General features: G+C 42.5%; 1 non-coding gene across 1 annotated transcript; it reads left to right on the top strand.

Moving 5' to 3' along the window:
• Positions 1 to 1019: 1019 nt before the first annotated feature.
• Positions 1020 to 1147, top strand: LOC137591119 (U6atac minor spliceosomal RNA). The gene has a single exon (XR_011034598.1). It is a non-coding gene; the product is annotated as a U6atac minor spliceosomal RNA (small nuclear RNA).
• Positions 1148 to 17705: the final 16558 nt, after the last annotated feature.

Below are 17705 nucleotides of genomic sequence, written 5' to 3'. Positions count from 1 at the left end.
CGGACATGTTTTATAACTATCATTAAGGCAAAATGTGCACAGTTTTCTCTTCTGCCCTAAAGTGACAAGTTGCAAGATTCAGCATGGAGTTGTACAATAGTAATGGCGCAGCCCATTGAAATGTACTGTTTTTTTCTGTTCTGATGTTTAGGGAGCTGTGTTACATGAGCCATACACAGTCACCACCAACCACCTGTGTTGTTGTTGTTGATCGACAGAGTTGGCAATAAACACTATCAACCTGAGAGAAGTTGTGCTGTCATCAGTCTGCTGGGAGTGGGCCAGAATAGAGGGGTTGCATAAACATTAGTAGAGTATAAGAAAACATGGAAAGAAAACTTTTCTTATTTTGACTTTCATAAAAACATCAGACTTAACAGTTCCTATTTTTTTGAGGAAGTAAAAATGATTGTTTTGGATGAGCACAAACTATATGACACTAATAGGCGTGCGCACACACGTCTATTAATCTTGTTAATTTATGTCGCTCGCTATGTGAAGTCAGAAACAGCATCTATAAAAAGAAGCTTTGATTCAAAAACTCAGGTAGAATTAGTAATAAAGTTTCTGCAACACAAAAAAACTTCAACACACATATGTGTCTGATAAACACAATAAACCTCCGTTTGTCCTTTTCCTTTAGAAGGAGGCAAATTCAAATGATGCTGATTTCCTCAATTATGGTCCAGAGTGTTTATTTTACTGTATAAACAACAACAACAAGCTACTTTAGAGCTGGACATGAGCATCATCCCCCAGACCCGGCTCAAGGCGCCTTCTTAGGGCCCAGATCACCAGCAGGGGGCCCCCAAGAGCAGTTAACTTACAAAAACTATTAACATTTTTATTGTTAAAATTAGATTACATTTTTTACATTTTTGAGCAACTATGAATGTAAAAAGTTTTTTCTTCTCAGTTTTCAGCTCACTTGTTCAAATTTTATTTAATTGCTAAACCAGTTTTGTCACATTGTTTAGACACATCTTTTCATTTACATAATAGTTGAATATGTTAGGATTGTGTTGTATGAAAGGAGAGAAGGTTGGCACTCCCCTTGAAAAGGATGGAATAGGCCCCTATGGCGTTCAACACACAAATGGTTAATTATTTTTTTATTTTATTAATAGTATTTGTGCTATACTATTCATACTATTTCTTCTTTTCCTTTCGGCTTTTCCCTTCAGGGGTCGCCACAGCGAATCAATTTCCTCCATCTAGCCCTGTCCTTTGAATCTTTGAATTTGAAACTATTCATACTATTTAATACTATTTAATCTGTTTTGGTAGATTTTCTTTTTAATGGTGTAATGCTTGTTTAAGTTATTTTAATAGTTCATTTTGTTCTACTTTGGTGTAACAATTTATTTTGTGTTGTTTTATTACTTTTAGTTGGCCTACAATATTTAATTCCGAGTTAGAATGTGTCACTTAAAATATGAAGTAAATCAAATAGGTCATGGGTATAAGTAAATTTGCTACCATTTCAGATCATAAACCCATAAATGAGTGAAAACATACTTGGTTAACAAACGGATGAACTAACCTACATGAATGCTGCTGTGCAGCTCTTTTGAGGTTTTATACATTTCTTCTCTGTGCGGCCAGCAGGAAGACTTGATGACTTTTGCCAAATATTAAGAGTAAAATTTTTTGCAAGTTTTCAAATTTCCTCTCTGTCTCTACGATCTTTATCCTTGTTAATCATTGATCGGTATTATCAACATTGATAGATTGGCCCCAAACACTTGTTTTTGCTCCGGGCCCCTTGGAGGCTTGGGCCAGCCCTGAGCATGCATAACCTGCAGTGCGCTGGCGATGCATCTGGGTTGTACCCCGCCTCTCACCCATAGTCAGCTGGGATAGGCTCCAGCGTATTCCATAACACACATGGCAGATAAGCAGCTACACACGAGACGACTACCGTCACCTTGAAAATGGATGTATGGATGTTCCTGGAAGGCCACAGAGACAGAAGGTGGTCTGCACGACTCCCTCTGCAGAAGGCTTTCATCACTTCAGAATAGCTTCATTCCTGTTTGTCTTGTCATTGTTCATCTTTAAGTTCAGCACTAGGTATGAGCAAGTACACCAGTCTTTGTATCTGTATCTGTTCAACCATCTTAACCGTCTGTATCTGTACTCAGAATGAGCGAGGCTTAAAACAGAAGTGGGCGTTGTTTGTGGTTTGACTGTAAATGGGCAGGGCTTAAATCCATCCATTCATCTTCAATTGGTTATTCAGGGCCGGGTTGCAGGGGCAACAGTCTCAGAAGGAATGCCCATATTTCCCTCTCCCCAGACACCTCCTCCAGCTCCTCCAAGGAGATTCTGAGGCGTTCCCAGGTCAGCCGAGGGACATAGTCCCTTCAGCATGTCCTAGGTCTTCACTGAGGTCTCTTCCCGGTCAGACACGTCCGGAACAACTCCCCAGGGAGGCGTCCAGAAGATATCCGGAACAAATACCCGAGTCACCTCAGCTGGCTCCGCTCGAGGTGGAGGAGCAGCGGCTCTACTCTGAGATCCTCCCTGGGGACTGAGCTCCTCACCCTATCTCTAAGGGTGTGCCCAGCCACTCTATGAAGGAAACTCATTTCAGCCGCTTGTATCCAGGATCTTGTCCTTTCAATCATGACCCAAAGCTCATGACCATCGGTGAGAGTAGGAATGTAGATTGACCGGTAAATCAAGAGCTTCGTCTTGCGACTCAGCTCCTTCTTCACCACGACAGACCTATACAGCGACTGCATCACTGCAGAAGCTGCACCGATCCGTCTGTCAATCTCATGTTCCATCCTTTCCTCACTCATGAACAAGACCCCAAGTGGTGAGTCTTTGCCCCTTTTCCGGTCGAGAACATGGCCTCGGATTTAGAGGTGCTGATCCTCTTCCCACTCAAGTCACACTCAGCTGCAAACCATCCCAGTGCACGCTAAAGGCCCAGGTTTGATGAGGCCAACAGGACAACATTGTCCGCAAAAAGCAGAGATGAAATCCCTTGGTCCCCAAACCGGACTCCCTCCGGACCCTGGCTGCGCCTAGAAGTTCTGTCCATAAAGATTATGAACAGAACCGGTGATAGAGGGAAGGCCTGCTGGAGTCCAACATGTACCTGGAACAGGTCTGACTTACTGCCAGCAATGCGAACCAAGCTCTGGCTTTGTCCATACAGGGACCGGACAGCCCTCAGCAAAGGGTACAGATACAGATAGATCGATAGATAGATAGATAGATAGATAGATAGATAGATAGATAGATAGATAGATAGATAGATAGATAGATAGATAGATAGATAGATAGATAGATAGATAGATAGATAGATAGATAGATAGATAGATAGATAGATAGATAGATAGATAGATAGATAGATAGATAGATAGATAGATAGATAGATAGATAGATAGATACTTTCTTAATCCCGGAGGAAATTGTATATATCCACTGCTCAGGCATTACATAACGAATAATACTGGATAAACACCAGGAGAAAAAGAAACACTGACATCACAGGACATACCGCAAGACATACACTACACTAACAGACACATGCAGCACTAACAGGACTTATATACTAAACTATAACTAAAATATAAACAGTATAAAATTAAAATATAAACAGTATAAAATTAAAATATAAACAGTATTAAATTAAATTAAAATATAACACAGTATAAAATTAAAAATTATAAACAGTATAAAATTAAATTAAATCCATTCAACCGCGTGCTGACCTCGCCACCTCCCCCCCGCTCCTCCTGAGAGAGTCATTGTACCCCCTGATGGCACGGGGCACAAAGGAGGACCTCAACCTCTCTGTGGAGGCGCTGTGTGACAGCAGTCTGCTACTGAAGGTGCTTCTCTGCTGGGAGAAGGTGGTGTGTAGGGGGTGGCTGGTGTTGTTCATGATAGCCTTAACTTTAGACATGGTCCTGCATACCAGATACAGATACCACAAGGGACACGATCGAATGCCTTCTCCAGATCAATGAAACACATGTGAACTGGTTGGGCAAACTCCCATGAACCCTCAAGCACTCGATGAAGAGTATAGAGCTGGTCCAGTGTTCCACGACCGGGACGAAAACCGCATTGTTCCTCTTGAATCCGCAGTTCGACTATAGATCTAATCCTCCTCACCAGTACCCTGGAATAGACTTTCCCCGGGAGGCTGAGGAGTGTGATCCCCCTATAATTGGAACACACCCTGCGGTCCCCCTATTTGAAAAGAGGGAGCACTGCCCCGGTCTGCCAATCCAGAGGTACTTTCCCCGACTGCCATGCGATGTTACAGAGATGTGTGAACCATAACAGTACCTGCACATCTAGAGACTTGAGGTACTCAGGGCGAATTTCATCCACCCCTGGTGCTTTGCCACTGAGGAGTTTGGCAACCACCTCAGTGACTTCAGCTTGGGTGATGGACGAGTCCGCCTCTGATACCTCAGCCTCTGCTTCCTCCGTGTAAGACATGGCAGCAGGATTGAGGAGATCCTCGAAGTATTCTTTCCACCGCCCAACAATATCCTCAGCTGAGGTCAGCAGCTCTCCGCCTCGACTGTAAACAGTGTCGGCTGTGCACCGCTTTCCCCTCCTGAGGCACCTAATGGTTTGCCAGAATTTCTTCAAGGCTGACCGATAGTCTTTCTCCATGGCCTCCCCGAACTCTTCCCAGGACCGAGTTTCTGCCTCTGTGACTACTCGAGCTGCAGTACATCTGGCCTGCCTGTACCTGTCAGCTGCCTCCGGAGCGCTACAATTCAACAAGATTTGATAGGACTCCTTCTTGAGCTTGACGGCATCCCTTACTTCCGGTGTCCACCACCGGGTTCGGGGGTTAACGCTGCGACAGGCACCAGAGACCTTGCGACCACAGCTCCAAGCAGCCGCTTCGACAATGGAGGTGGAGAACATGGTCCACTCTGACTCAATGTCCCCAGCCTCCTGCGGGATCTGGGAGAAGCTCCAACGGAGGTGGGAGTTGAAGACCTCACTGACAGAGTGTTCTGCCAGACGTTCCCTGCAGACTCTCAAAACACGTTTGGGCCTGCCGTGTCTGTCCGGCCCCCTGCTCTGCCAGCGGATCCAACTCACCACCAGGTGGTGATTGGTTGACAGCTCCGCCCCTCTCTTCACCCAAGTGTCTAACACACGTGGTCAGAGGTCTGATGATACGACAACGAAGTCGATCATCGACCTCCGCCCTAGGGTGTCCTGGTGCCATGTGCACTTATGGACATCCCTGTGGTTGAACAAGGTGTTTGTTATGGACAGACTGTGACTAGCACAGAAGTCCAATAACAGAACACCACTCGTGTTCACATCAGGGAGGCCGTTCATCCCAATCACCCGTTTCCAGGTCTCACTGTCATTGCCCACATGACAGTTGAAGTCCCCAAGGAGAACAATGGAGTCCTCAGTCGGAGCACTATTCAGTACTCTTCCCAGGGCCTCCAGGAAGGCTGGGTATTCCGCACTGCCATTTGGCCCGTAGACCGAAATGACAGTGAGACACCTGTCCCCAACCCAAAGGCTCCAATATATCCAACTCCAATATATGATGGCTGAGCCGTGGGGCCACAAGCAAGCCCACACCAGCCTGCCGCCTCTCACCTTGGACAACACCAGAAAAGTGGAGAGTCCAGCCCCTCTCAAGGGTTTGGGTTCCAGAGCCCAAGCTGTGGGTGGAGGTGAGCCCGATTATATCTATTCGGTACCTCTCAACCTCCCTCACAAGCTGTGGCTCCTTTCCCTTTCCCTAGAGCTAGACTATTTGTCTGGGGATTGGGTCGTCGAGCCCCATGTTGACGACTGCCACCCAATCTACACTGCACCCGTCCCCTACGGTTTCCTCGGCGGTTCCTCGGACTGAGCCCAGCTGGGCCCCGTGGGCAGAGGCCCGGCTACCAGGCGCTCACATGCGATTAAAAAAAAAAAATACTAAAGAAACAACACTTGTTTTATTTTTCATTATTTTATGTATTTATTTACAAAATTTTCCTGGTACAATTCATAAATGTCCTCATCTGACCTTTTGCTTTTGCTGCTCTTTTCTTGATCACACCCTCCTCTTCATCACTACATTTGCTACCATAGTGTGGCACAAAGCAAGGAGTATTTATATTCAGACAAGTCTGTACTACCTGAGGATTAGGCTTGCTTAGGATCAGGGTTTGAACAGAGGGAATAAAGTGTTAAATAGTGCAAAAATGAAAATGACAACGAAATATACCCAAATAATTTAGTTTATCCACAATATTAAAAGAAAACCAGCAACACATCTGACAGAAGTCTTTCAGGCTGAGCTGTATAATATAAAGCAGTTCAACTAAAACCAAGCTGAAATGAAGACATGTCAAAATGAGCTCTGAATCTATATCCTAAGAGGAAACAATTACATTTTAAAAAATCAGAACAAACATAACAAAATGAATCCTTACACAACACAAACGTGCCTCAGATTCAACAGGCAGAATTGAATAAGGTCACAGTATTCGCATATTTTCAGCCTTAACACCTTGACAGTTTGCCAGGAGGGAAACTGCAGCGAGCAGGAACAGCTTTGGAAATAAATCAGGTAGGAATGAAGGCAGAGCCAGAACCATTCACCCGACGGTCCCCTGAGGGAAGCGGGCAAAACACTACACAGCAGGATGGGATCAGGTCTCAAGACCAGAAACCTGTCAGTCTGATGTGGACAGAGCCCATTGAGGGAAGGAGGGGCCCCAGGGATGCTTCAGAAAAGCCAAATGGATAGAATGCCTGAGGTGTAACGTCAGCAGCAGCTACGGGAGAGGAGGAGGTCTACACCTGCAGACCAGGCGTATATCAGGTGAGTAGGAGGCGAAGCTTGGGCTTGGACCTGGGTGTGGGTGTCGGCGTGCTGACAGAGCAGAGCACAGTTCAGATGAGATCTAGCGGGACAGTGTTTATTCTCTTCAGTCACCTTAATATAAAGAAGTTCACCAAGAAGACGAGAGCTGCGTGGACTGTTAGTCCCACCAAAGAGAATTATTTGATGCTTCACTGCCACCTTGTGGCTCTGTTGGTGTATGTGTGTTTGTGAAAGTGAAAGGTATCTATTTTCTCCCTTCCATCTTTACCTCATTTTCTCACACTTCTTACTTCTTTTCTCTCTCACCTCCTCTCCCTCTGTTGTTATCTTTCTCTTTCCCCTTGGATTGGATCAAATCTCTTCACATATGAACAAACTCGTGTTTGTAATGATTATTTACCTGATGAAGCACACAAAGTGTTGCAGGTGAAAATCACTATTGATCATAAAAAGACAAATGGAGTTTACTAATCGTATTGACTTATTGATTTAGAATTAACGATCATTGCTAAAATGTGACAGAAAATACTGGTCAAGCTAACTGGAGGTAAAGGAGCCTAAAAGATGAGGATGACAACAGGAAGAGTGACTGCTGATTGCACTCTTTTCACTGCTGGGTAAGAATGAGTTGCTTTTATTCCAACAAATTTTGGTGTCGTCCTCAAGAACACTCATTTATTCCAAAATCCAGTGTTTTTGTGGGCAGGATAATAACGTGTACAGACAGGCGTTTTAGTCAGAGCTGTTGATGAGGGTCAGTTAGGAAGGCCAGCAGACAGACTGGAAAAAGAACATGATATCAGAGTCTACTGTTCGTGATCCATTGCTTCACCAGCTTTGACCACCTTAAGACTCAATTCCAAATTCATTTTCAATCCTACCTCTGATTTTCCAGTTCCCCTTACTTTTTGACTGGTCCCAGGAAACATAGCTACAAGGATTAGGGCTTGAACTCTGGTCAGTCGTCTCTTCTTTAGCTGCTGGGTTGCGGATTACGTTGGAGCCCATCCCAGGTGAATACAGGTGAGGGCCACACAGAAAGACAGATGCCCACTCAGTCACACTCACACCTGTAGTTTATAGTGATCAATTAGCTCAGTCCACTAAGTCTTGGACTGAGGATTGGAGGGTGACCGGTTCAAGGTCTATGTGGATCAAAACATTTGGATTGTGAACTGGCAGTGGGTGTCAGTTCACCTGCTGAACCCTGCCGAGGTGCCCCTGAGCAAGGTACTGTCCCCTTACAAGTTGCTCATGGTGTGCCCTATCTGTGAGGTGCCCGCCACACTGCCTCCCATTATCTGTTTGCACACAGGCCCTGTGTGTGTGTGTGTGTGTGTGTGTGTGGGCCTGTACAAAATCTCCCCACCTATATATTTGAATAAGCTCACTTGAAAACCCCACACTGTCACACTTGTGTTTTGCATACTTCCTTATTTAGCTGACATTTTTATTCACAGACATCCTGCAAAATGCCACACACTTCAAACTCATGCCAACTGATATTATACCATCCAGTAGATGTCGTACTAGAGCAAATGACGTCTCATGAAGCTTGGAACCGTAGTGAACCAATTGGGATGAAAAGCTTCGATGCCTCATGGGGCTTCATCTGCCCATCACGAACTATACATGGACTTCCCAGTTAACATAATTTCAAAGTGTCATAAATATTCCAACAATTTTCATGTTTTTGAGCAGAAAGTCCAAACAGCAGGAACGACACAGAAATCGGTAACGATTTCTGAGTGACACTAGCTGGCTAGCACAGTGTCCAGCTATGGTTTGCGTATGGAATGGGACAATCGATTAAGTACCCAAGATGCTCCTCAGGCATCTGACAAAAACGGTCTTTAAGTAACTACATACAGTTCTGTTCATGTAGTCAACTAACAGAACTATCACTTCTCTAAAATTTCTTTTCCACTTTCTCTTTTGACAGGTGCCTTTTCCTTTAACATTTGCTCCTTTCCCCATCTCACGATTAGTTAGCGTTCTTTCTCCAGTCAGCCTGCTGACATTCATCTACGGCTTCGAAATGCTCGCCCAGCACAATCCATGATTTGCCAACACAAAGTCGTTACATCACCAGGTTGATTTTTGATTATGTTGGGTGCACTTGGTTTGTAATACCAATACATTTGTTGTCATATGTTCGATATGAAGTGTGATATTATTGTCTTATCATGGAATTTCCACGGGTTCCCACTAGTATATATATAGAGGTATATGAGTGTGAATATTTGGAGTGGAGAAAAGTAATTTCCCCAGGGGGATTATTAAGGATTGATTTATTGATTTTATTATTTATTATTCACCTTGGTTGCAGGTTTTTGGCAGTGGGAGGAAACTGGAGAACCTGGAGGGAAACCACACAGACTTCCAAACTCTACATAGAAAGAAATCAACTGGAATTGAACCAAGAACCTACTTGCTGTGAGGCAACGGCGCAATCAAGGGCACCACCAAGCTGCCTTTTTGGAAAATCAATGCTCATTTTTTCCTCACAATCAAATTAGATGTGTGTTTGATTCCCTTGAAAACACGATGTGCTGATGAGCACTACCCCTTGAATCCCTACGGAAATGGGAAACACAATCCTCCAAGGGAATGAGGGGTATGGTCAAGTCACAGAGCCAAGTATCAAAATTAGGATTGGGCTTTAATCAAATTAGGATGAGGGTCTCCAATGAAATCTGGAACTCGTCCAGTACAGTGGATTTACAGTATCAGACAGTTTGAGGCAGAAGTCCTTGAACAATTTCCCTCATATGTGAAACTTTCATCCACCCAGAGCCAAACTGGCAGTGATTGGTGTTGCTCATAGATGGCTGGATTATCCTTGGATCCAGGCCCAGGCTGCTTCTTCCTCATTACTTTTGCAGGGAATCACATCCATAATATAATCCAAACTCTAGCTCCTACCTTATATACAGTATGCACAGCTGTTGGCATGAGAAAGCAATGACTCATGTGGAGCTGGAAAGGCTCAGATATACCATTCAAACCTCGTAAATACATTTTTTAAAAATAAATATTATTGTGACTTCATTACATGTATTTTTTAGCCATTGTGTTCGTTCCTGTTTCTGGTGTGTTGATTGTTGCTCCATGGGGGTAGGGTGAGTGGAGTGCAGATGTTATTGTTATAATAAAATGTACAATATGTAACATTTAATGGAATCAGGCATCATTATATACTGCAGCTACAGTTTCTTCACCTTCACATTGCATTCTTTCAAACTTTTTGAAAGCGAATGATGTTATTTATGTGTTTTTTCCGTTGACTTTTGATGACCATCAGAATCAGTATCAAATATCTTACTGTCATGTGTAAAAAAGGCTCAATATTACTTTCAGTTCTTACTTACTTTCTTCAATCTTCATTCGCAGCAGTAGCCAGTGGTAAGTTGACCCTGTTTTCCCAATGTGACCGAACCAAGACACACTTCAATTTCATCAAACAACTCTGAGTTGATCAACCGAATCGCCTCTTTGGACCAAACCCTGTCTGTTTTATCTGAACCTCGGTCTCGATGAGGATTCACACCTGCAAGATTGGGTCCACTAAAATGTCTGAAATGCCCCCGTGCTCCCTATCCATACAACAAATAACAAGAAATAAGTTTGTTTCACATTTGAGAACACTACTGAAGAAATGGAAATTGTCAAAAGACAATACAATTATGGAACAATCAAAAGTATTAAAACAGAAAATATGTTTTGTACTCAAAATAGGCACAGATTACCTTGATGAAAGCTTTGTGTTATGACCTACAGCAGCTGGAATATTTTTTTAATTATGAGTAAATAGGCTGTGTTTATGTATCACCTTTCGAGAGAGACTGAACACTACAAGAACTGACCGACTGTGTCTCTGCTGGAGCTGGCTCTCGCAAGAATTACCCCAGGAATGGAAGAAGAAGCACTACGTCCATTTCATCAGTTACCAGTGTTGAGGCTGGCTATTAAAGTAATGAGTGTCACATAATGAATCCATCCCACTTCAGAAATCTTATGCTGGTAGGAGCTTTCTGCTAATCTTTTGCTACTCCAAAGTTAGCAAAGGACAAACGCACAAAATCATAAAATGAATTGTAAATGAATAAATGTTTTATAATGCATGTGATAATTCAGCAATACCTTGATCTCACTGTCTCCCCTGTCCTGTCAGGTCCTGCCTCCACATGTCTGTGTCAGGCTTAACTTCTTCTGGAATGAGATCATATGATGTCATGCAGTTCAAGCAGGAACAGCCCTGTGATCACTGTGTGTGTGTGTGTGTGTGTGTGTGTGCGTGCGTGCGTGCGTGCGTGCGTGTGTGTGAGGGAGAGAAAGGACTCCCAGTCATATTTTTAAGAAGCGACTCGTACGACTTTATTCTGCCTGTCTGTATGTGATGAAGGAGCCATGGGGTGTCTTTTTGTTCTGCTGAAGTAGGAACAGAGCAGAAACACACATCTGTGTGAACGTCAGGTTGGAACTATTTGATAAAAACTCGACTAGAAATATCTACAAAATGTAAACTGTGGATACATAAACCACGGTTGAGATAAAGCAGCATCAGGCCCGACACTTCCTGTCAGCAATTTGGTATTTTCAGTTGTTTGGTTATGAAAGTATTCATGCATTAAAACAATCAGTGAAAAATTAGAGGAGCCATCCGTGTATATTCCAGTGTGTTTATAGTGTTTAGGCTACTTCGTCCTCTTGCTTTCATTCTCCTGGTGCACAGATTCACTTTTAGCTAAACAAGAAGTCAGAATAATGTTTTTGTAGCCTCCAAAGACAAACTAAGAAAACAGCTGCTTGTGTTTCTCTTTCACAAAATGTAAGCATGGAAAGAGACACCCCTTCCCCCCCCTGTTCCAAAAAATAAAAAACATAAAATGAACAGACTGAACTCCACTCCATCCCTTTGACTCTGACAGCGGTGCCCCTTCTGATCCAGTACTTGAGATATTTCAGTCTGGAGCAAACTGGTGACCAAAGTCCAGAACGAGCTAAAAATGTCCAAAGAGAAACAGAAGGAACAGTTAGGGAAATACGTAACGCAAATATTAGATGAAAAAGGGTTGAAGGATAGCGGTCAGCTGTCACACCCAAAGAGACAGATTATGAAGGATAACCTAAAAAAGTCTGAATGCATTTGGAGCCTCTCAACTTAGTATTTACTTTTCTTTAACTAAAGATGACGGTCTCTTATTTCAACCCCTCCTACACACACACACACACGCACACACACACATTATTTTCTTTTATGTTTTAATAACATGCACACATACTCAAACAAGGAATGCATCACTTTTAAATCATCTGACACAATAATTTGTTTCCTTTTCCATCTGTTTCCACTGAATCCAGTCCAGATGCAGGTGAGGAGGATGGCCGTTACTTCACATTTCATCATGTGATCATTCAGGAAATCATTACAGACAACTGACAGAGAGAGATCGCAGATGAGCAAGAGGAGCCTCTCATCCACACAAATACAGTTCGATACGCAAACACACACAAACACACATTCATTCAGTCATTCACACGTCTGACAAGTCAGTGAGCCAGAAGGGTCACGATGATGTCATTGGAATCTCTGAAACACTATTCTGTTTGGCCCAGAGGTGTGTGTGTGTGTGTGTGTGTGTGTGTGTGTGTGTGTGTGTGTGTGTGTGTGTGTGTGTGTGTGTGTGTGTGTGTGTGTGTGTGTGGTTGCGCGCGCGCGCATTACAGACATGAAAACTAGATTTAGGAGAGGAAACAGGGGGCAGATGGAGGGAGGGTGAGAAGGAGATCAGTCATTCTTAGCCGCTCTCTCTTCACATTCCTCCCCCCTTATAAGGACAAAACTACTGGAGCCCATCTCGCCATGTATTATAGTTTACACACAGAGAGAAAGAGAGAGAGACAGAGAGAGAGAGAGAGAGAAGCAACCCACTTAAAGCCATAATGTTTTTAACCTTGACCAAAACATAAGAAATGTAGTCTTTCCCAAGAATCCAGTCAATCACAGCAAAACCGTGTGTCAGAGTTTTGTCAAGAACATCATGTGGAAATCCAGATGACTAACACGCCTGTCTTTTGTTTGAAGAACAATCCAGAAAAATAGAACAAATAGGCCGACACACTGACTGGGTGGTAGTGACAGTCATGTAGGATTGGGGTTTGTGTGTGTGTGTGTGTGTGTGTGTGTGTGTGTGTGTGTGTGTGTGTGTGTGTGTGTGTGTGTGTGTGTGTGTGTGTGTGTGTGTGTGTGTGTGTGTGTGTGTGTGTGTGTGTGTCAGCTAGCCTGGGGGAAGTCCAGGCTTGCTGAAGAGACAAAGGAAGAGAGCGCTTACCTTAAAAGGCTTTGTTTGTAGATGGAGAGGGCGTTTGGGTGTTTAAATGTAGTCGTGTGTGTGCATTCCCTGGTTGTTAAAACCCACGTCTCCAGACAGGTGAAGAAGACGAGGGGCTTCATGAAGTTTAATGGACACAGACCAGAGGGAAGTCCAATGGGGAGAGACCACACTCCTCACAGCTGGACTCATCTCACCTTTCATCTTCTTCATGATATTGACTTTAGAGAGGGAGGTTGTGTGTGTGTTTGTGTGTGTGAATGTGTGCGTGTATGCATGCATGTGTGTGTGTGTGTGTGTGTGTGTGAGGTTTTTGAGGGTAGGTCAACAGATAAAAAGGAAATAGGTGCCATTTGCATTGATAAAAATGCTAAAAGTTTCCTCTCAATGGATAAATCTAATGCTTCCTACCTCGCTGTCAAAGCTGGAAGCTCTGAGTCACAACATCTAACAATCAGTAGATCAGTCTGCGTGTGCTCGTCCTGGAAGGGTGGATGGTTCAAATCCAACATAGACCACAGTATGGAGTATGGACTGGTAGAAAGACACCAGACCCCCAACTACTCCAGGGGGCACCGCCACATCCACCATCCACTATCTCTGTCCGCACTTGAAATCTACAGGCTTGTTGAATATCTGTGTACTACTAGTGTGAAAAACTATTTCCCCAGTGATGAATTAATGAAGTAGAATAAATATAAAATCTTTAAACATCAGCCTGAGTTGCTGCCTCAACATTCTGAGCGCCGGTGCCTCTCTGCTTACTGGAACCCTTTTGATGTAATGTACACCCTAAGTCTCCCACTGTGAATGCATATGACCCAGTGACCAGATGCTGTCATCGACGGATTCCTGTGTTCTGATACCATCAGCTCAGTCCGGTCTCCTTTTAAAGGCTACAACTTTGTCTTCTTGCTGAACAACTCTGTCTATTTCAGTCTGAAGGCAAACATTATTGAAAGACTCCTCACAAACGACTTTTTCTGTGACTTGCAAAAGCGCCCATGCACATTAGCACTCCTCCTTTCTTGGCTACAAGTCATCATTACCAGGAACTGAAGTCCAGGAGTTGGTCCAGGATTACCTCTGTCAGTTGTCACCACTGCTCTTCTCCAATCTGAGGGATTTTCTTAATATGGTCAGAGAAAGAGGGAAAACAGGAAGAGTACTGAGTGGCCAAAGTCAAAAATATGTTGCACAGTCGATGTTCCTCCCTTGTCTTTCTGTGCTTGACCAGACTCAATGTATTTGATTTTTTTACATAGTCACATACTACATGTATTTGATTTACTTTTTTCGCCACATACTGCGTGGATCACCATTTGGAGTTATTTTTTTGCTCACTCAACAAAGTACTAAACCTATAAAAGGGTTTAGGGTTTTTTTAAGATTTGCTCCAATGTAATTTTAAAAGTACCTCATGTGATCTTGGTTGTGGAATCTGGTTGTGTGGGGCAGACAGCATGAGTGAGCACACACGTACACATATAAAAATGCACACACATTATGTACTTTGTCATTTCTCAAATTAATTACTAATGACTCTGGCGTTTTTAATCAACTCTGCATCAAAAATGTAAAATAATGTATTTAAAAGATAAATGACAACAAGTATAATATAAACCTCCAAATTCTTTTAAAAGCTACATAAAAATAAAACATCACTCATGCTTTATATTTAATCTCGCCAGTAATGCACACACTCACAGGATCATGGAAGGGTAAACTTCTGGAACATTCCCTGTACGAATGTCTGGCGCACAGCACAAAATGTCATTTTAATTTTTTCAGAGGGAAATTACATGATTGAAGTTTTCGTGGAATGTTGAGGCTGAATTAGAAAACTACCCATGTGTGGTCATTGTGTTAATTGATTGGTAGCATGTGGGATTCCAGCCATGCAGACCGGAATCATACTGTATGGGTGGGCATTTCATGAAGGAAACTTCAAGTGGAAGTTAAGGGGAATAATACAAGACAAAAAGTGTAGTGTTTGTGAGCAGAAGCTTGTCTCATAGAGGTGATTGTTAGACCAGGTTTGACTCTAAATTATTAGCCTGAGGATCTGGTGTCATTTGTCAATTTTACATGTGTAATGCCAGAAATAATTGTGAGACAAATATCACAAATAATTATTCAACTTATATAAAAAAACAACAACAAATAAAAAGTAATGTAATAAAAAGTTGAATATTTGTGATTCTCTCTGACAATGTTCATTTTGGTTGAATTTTTAAGTCAGCTGATGCCATCAGTTGGACACAGCTTTTCTTTTTACAACATTTCTCAAGTGTGTAGAGATGCAGAGACTGTTTGTTGAAAAAGAATTAGACATCCTTGTGTCATTCTGACAAAGTGAGTGTTACCCTACAGCCTCTGGTGATGTAATTTGAACAAGCTGTGCACTGATGATGTCATTGACCGACTCAAAAAGCTCACAACTACAACGGCAACCATCTGGATCTAGTTAGAATGCACACACGCGCACACACACAACACACACACACACACACACACACACACACACACACACACACACACACACACACACACACACACACACACACACACACACACACAGACACACACACACCTACACACACATTTTTAAGGGAAAACAATGGCATTTGATCAGTTATTAACTACATTTTAATTATTTAGCAACTTCTCACTCTCGCAGCTCCTTCTCTTTCCTTCGAATATTTTTCTCAACAATGAAGTTTAAAAGCAGAATATGACTGTCTTCTAAACAACTAATGTGGTAGTGTACTTTCATCAGATGGGATGTGTGTTCCAGTCTGTAGCATTGATGCTACAGATAAAAACAGAAAACATTTGCTGTAGTTAAATTTTAACATTTAAAGTATTTAAAATACATTTTCAATCTCAGATCAGAAGCAAAATCATGTCACAGGCCAAATTTTGGTGTCTGAAATTAAACGCATTTCAATTACAGGTATACCTCAGCTTACATCATTTTGAGTTAAGTAGTTTTCCAAATATACAGAAAAATAAAAATCATGTTTACATCATATTACTTGATTTTACGTCTCTCCGCCACTAATATTTGAATCGTAAAATCACTAGTAAGCCTTTAAAAGCATACAATATCATGTTACTGTATAATGAATAAGAATAAATAAATATCATTTTACTAGCCCGCAGCAACCCCCGTGGCTCGCAGTGCGGAAGAAATGGTTAACGACGACATGGTCATGTCTCTTCTGCACTGTATTAAAATATTAAATTTTATTGTTTTTAAGCTTAAACTATATTTATATTACCCTATATTATTGAAAATGTATTCATAAATGAAGTACAGTACAGAACTGGGAATAGTTATCTTGATTTTAGTTAACTTGATTTATCTCCTGGAACCGATTAACGACGTAAGCCAATGTTTAGCTGTACTTAGATGTTTATCGTAAAGACTTAGAACTGATAATGAATGTAAAACTGTATGAACATATATTACTGTTTGCCCTGTGAAATTTTAAATATTTGTAGCAGTTTTATTTAAAATTCCACTCAATGTATTTAGCATTGATTCAATTTTAGAGTTTACCAATGGGGGGGATTGATGTGTCTGTGGCCAATGTACGCAGTGATGAGACACATAACTTTCACTGCCGCCCATCCATAGATATCAATAAGATAACAGTCCCAGATGTTAATGTTGTATCAGGTCCATGACCAGAGGACCAGAGTTTGAAGGCTGTGAGCAGCAGCTTCAGATGGGGTGACTGGAATCCACCAGAGCCACTCTCCTAATTTAGGGGTCACCGCACCAAATAGGTGTCCCACCAGAGATTTTGACCTTCCAAATCCAATTCAACTGTTCTTTCAGCCCTTGATACTTCTTAACCTTTCTGACTTCTCTTTTCCTGATGTTGTCAGCTGTTATTGTCACCACTGCCCTCTCCTGGTTTTTGTCCATCATCATGTCTGGTTGGTGATTCAGCGGCTGTGTCAGTCTGGATGCTCAAGTCCCACAGAACTTTGGTGTTGCTGCTCTCAACCACCTTCTGTGGTATGTCCCATTGAAATTTGAGTATTTCTACTCTATCCAGATGTTCCTGTACACAAACCATTGGTTGTGCCTTTCCTCATCCAGTTAACATCTTATACTCCACACCTATAAACTGGACCATCTCAAAGCTATCTGCTCAACCCGCACCTTGACTTTGGTCTGGTTAGACCACCGTTTTACTCTGCTGCACTGTGAGCTCCAGCAAGTTGTTCAGTCTCAGTGTCTCTGTCATCAGATCAACTCCAATTTAACCTCAACAAATAAACAACCCTCCTCTCGGACCCCAGATTCAGAGGACCAAGATGGAAGGACCTTCAACCGTCAACAAGAAGGAGGCTTTAAATCTGGGCAAAATAGATTGCTAGTATTGTTCTTGTGATTGTTGCACTATTAATGCTAAAGCTAGCAAATTCACACTCACACACACACACACACACACACACACACACACACACACACATGCACACATGCGCGCACACACACACACAAACACATACACTTGTGTGTATTT

The sequence above is a fragment of the Antennarius striatus genome, chromosome 2 (genome assembly GCF_040054535.1).
Source record: "Antennarius striatus isolate MH-2024 chromosome 2, ASM4005453v1, whole genome shotgun sequence".
NCBI lineage: Eukaryota > Metazoa > Chordata > Actinopteri > Lophiiformes > Antennariidae > Antennarius > Antennarius striatus.
The sequence above is the reverse complement of the archived record's forward strand: the minus strand, read 5'-3'. Positions and strand labels throughout refer to the sequence as shown.